The sequence below is a fragment of the Tympanuchus pallidicinctus genome, unplaced genomic scaffold (genome assembly GCF_026119805.1).
Source record: "Tympanuchus pallidicinctus isolate F22 unplaced genomic scaffold, pur_lepc_1.0 scaffold8, whole genome shotgun sequence".
Lineage (NCBI taxonomy): Eukaryota > Metazoa > Chordata > Aves > Galliformes > Phasianidae > Tympanuchus > Tympanuchus pallidicinctus.
The window spans coordinates 53,337,790-53,341,670 of NW_026294802.1; positions in this window are offsets into that span (position 1 = coordinate 53,337,790).

A 3,881-nucleotide genomic window follows, 5' to 3' on the forward strand; every position below is an offset into this window, starting at 1 on the left:
TGCTAATATTGAGGAAACACACTTTAAATAAGTAAATAAACAAACAGCTGCCAAAATTAAGATCGACGTCATGGAGGATTATTCAGCATAGAGCTGACAGATCAGCATTACCTCTACATTTCTAGAAGTCTGGCCCCGCGTTACGGACTCATGACTAACCATGTACTTGCAGCTGGAACTGCACCTGGAGAACCACTTCAGTTTGGGGTTTTGTTTTGTTTCTGTTCCGATAGCAAACCTATAGCGCATACAAAAGAAGTAAGGCAATGACTGTTGGAAGTTTATCCTTGGGAGACTCGCTCTCTTTCTGTGTGGGGGTTGCATGGACATTTTCTGACATCGCGGGCAGCTGTGATGGATGTGTGATTTGTATTTCTAAGCAGAAAGCTGACCCGTGAGGAGCTCTCGCTGTCTGAACAAGACCTATCACAGGTTAGTTTTATTTGCCTTCCATTGCAGCTACTGTCTCTCAACTGTGTTCTTGTCACTTAGATTAACTGTGCTGAGACCCGAAGTAGCTCATGGATCTGTGTCTTAGTAACTATTAAACACGATGGTTTAAGTATGTATTATGAACAAGTTGTTGTACCCATATTGTTTGAACTTATGTATTCAGCAAATATATTGTATAATGTATGTCTGTTATTTACCAGAGGTGGCGAAACTTTGTATGTCCAGTTTATGCAATGAATGTTGTAAATGCAATGATGTAGTTTGGATTAATAAATGATGGTTTTGTTTCTAAAAAGAAAAAAAAAAAAAGATCAGTGTTCACCCTTATACACAGATAACCAATTTCATGTTGATAATTACAATATTCTCTTACTGTTGTAATATCTACATAGCATTATGGTGGATGGAAATTGCTTCTGTGGAAATTCTGTGCCGTCAGATTCCCATGGGAAGCCCAGTTTATGGAAGTGTGAAGGTAATTACTTTTTTTTTTTTAAGAGGAAAACTTTGTACTATCCACAGTTATCTAAGGAACAATAAAAATATTAGGAGACTTCCCCGCTTTGTTTGTTGTGTGTTCTGTGCACGAGCAACCAGGAGCAGGGGGAGAGGATAAGAGAAATCACTGTGGGGTTTTGGGGTGATGGCTGCAGCAAGTTGGGTGTGCTCCCAGCTCAGAGCCCTCCTCTTGCATGGACTTTTTGTAGGGCTGGGTCACAGCTGTGGGACAGGCCAGGCTCCATGGGGTTTTGCATAGCCTGTCTCTTGCCCCTTTGCAAGCTGCAAGCATCGCCCTGTGCACTGGGTGAGTCTTCTTTAGGACTTCTGTATGTTCTCCTGTTGGTTATCTAAGCCAATCTGTGCACTTCTGGGGAGATGCATGTGACTATTTGGGTATGCTGACGTTGCAAGGCATGGCACAGTGGCAGAGCACAGGCGTTGCTCTTTGTGCGCCTAATTACCCAAAGTCACTTCTATCATTAGGCAAGATTTGAGGACAAAAGAACAAATTTACTTCAAAATATTGATCTGCAAAAAGTAAATTGAATTACAAAACGGCAAAATAATGCTGTTTGCTTTAGGGCACAGCTACATTTAGACTCTGATTTTCCTAGTGCAATTCATTTAATACAAGGCTCAACAGCACAAAACGTCCTTGAACACAACAGAGGCAGAGCAGCTTTCCTGTAACTTGTACCCAAAGTTAATGAGATGAGAAAAGTGCTTTAAGGGGTGTACCTTTGTCCTATTTGCCTGTAGTGCAATGTTCTATAAATGGATGCCATATGGTCATACAGTTAATGGTATGCATTACTTTTCAAGTGGATGAGCCATTCAAAGACAAGTACGTCCCAGAGGATTGCTTTCTATAGCCTGTGACTTAATTATTTGTTGCACGGGGTTTGAGGGTCCAAATTTAGTCATGGGACTCATTGAGATGCTTCAGAGAAACATCTGACCATATATTTGTATGCGTGTTTATGTGTCATTAATATCTGACGAGGGCTTAATGGAAGGGCACTTGATGAGGTGTCGGTGGGTGTCTGGGTTGGATGAGGGCTCTGTAGGGCCCAGGATCAGCCCTCCTGCATCCCGGTAATGAAGCTGAGCAAATAATAGAGCAGTTCTGATTTTGCTGGCCATGTTTTTGCTTTCTATGTCCTTTGAGCTGGATGTACCTGCCCAGGGACGAATGGAGCACCTATTCACGGACAAACAAGGCTGGCTTCCATTCCCACAGCTCTCACAGCTCTGCTGCTTTCTGCCCTGAGACAAATCTCCTCTTTGCAGCCACAGAGCTTGGCTCATAGGACATCTGCACAGCTCTGGGCCATGGGGGCACTGGGATTGCCCATAGCCAGGTCGTCCCACTGGGTTACTGGGAGCTCACTCAGCTCCTGCCTGCAGCCTAGGCAGAAATGTTGGCTGCTGCTTAGCACTGTCGCAACAGCAAGAGCTCAGAATTTCCCTTCTTTTTCTCTTCACTGTTACTTCTCTGACCTTCATTAGTTCTGCAAGCACCGAATGCAGAGCCCATATGGAGACAGTTATCATAAAAAAAAAAAAAAAAGATCTTGGCCCCTTAATTAGCTCCTCATTATCTGGGAGCTCCATATTGAAGGATTAAGATGTTGCAAAGCAATTTGTTGAGTTTCCAATTAAAACTTTTTGGAACTGTTGAGCCTTTTAATACTTTATGTTTACAAATTATCTTGGACCTAGACAAATACGCACATTTCCTTCACCAGGGAAATATGGCTGAAGAGCTGACCGGTATTAATACGAAATCCTTAGGTTTAATAAAGTCATAAACTATGTCAATGAAGCTTTATGTACCTGATACAACAGAGATGACAGTCTTTGAATGAATGAAAAAGAGTAAGGCTCATTAAGAGGGCAATTATGAGCTGACTCCCTAATAACTCTGCTTTTACTGCGCTGTAACTATAAAAACAAATTGTACACATCCCTCTTTATAGTAATTTGCCTCACATGCGTTCCTGCCAGGTGAGGTTTGTGCTGAGATGCTCCATTTGGGGGGCAGCAGGAGTACAAGGCTCAGCATCTCCTGGCAGCACGTTGCAGGATCAGGCCCTTCATGCACAAGTAAAAGCCAGATGGGCATGGATTACAATCACTGTGCCGTGCAAGCTGTTTGCTGGAGGAGTGCAGCTCTGAGACACGAACACAGAAGAAAAATAGGTCTCTCCTGCAAGGCACTGAGCTGCACATGCCTCGCCTGGGTTCCTCGGTGTGCCTGCTGCCAGAGCTGCTGCGATGGCCCAAAAAAGAGGAAGGTGGGTGGCCGCTCAACCACCCCATGCTGAGCTGTTCCCAGTATCTGCAGAGCTGGGGCAGAGGCATCGCTGGAGCCGCAGTGGCTCTCATCTTGGGATAAACACAGAGGAGTGCAACGTCTTCCTTAAAACCTCCTAAAAATGGATCCCAAGTGGTTGGGGAGCGATGGCCGTCTCCACATCGCATCCGGCGAGCGCACAGAGGGATGCAGCCTGTCTGCAGCAGGAATCAGCCCACCAAGCATCAACCAACCGCGTACAGCATCATCCTCCTGCAGAGCAGTCCCCGGGCCCGCAGGTGGGACAGGCTGGTGGCCGTTGTCCAATCACTGCAGGAGGACACATGTCACCGAGGACGGCTCTGTGCAGTGCATGACAAGCATCACCTTTCTGCAGCGCTGGGCCTTTGTTCTCAGCCTGCGCCGAGGACTTTTGATAATATGGTACTTATGTTCTTTGGGATGTTGTAAAGCTGCGAGCTGATCTGTATTGAACATGTCGTTTGTATTCCCACGCTGTTTTTTAAGCAAATCTGTCAAATAAAACCCAAAAAAAGGAACGAGAGGAGGAATGCAAAGGAGTGCTTACATAAGGCGTTTGCTGTGCAGGCATCCGCGAGCACTGCGGGCC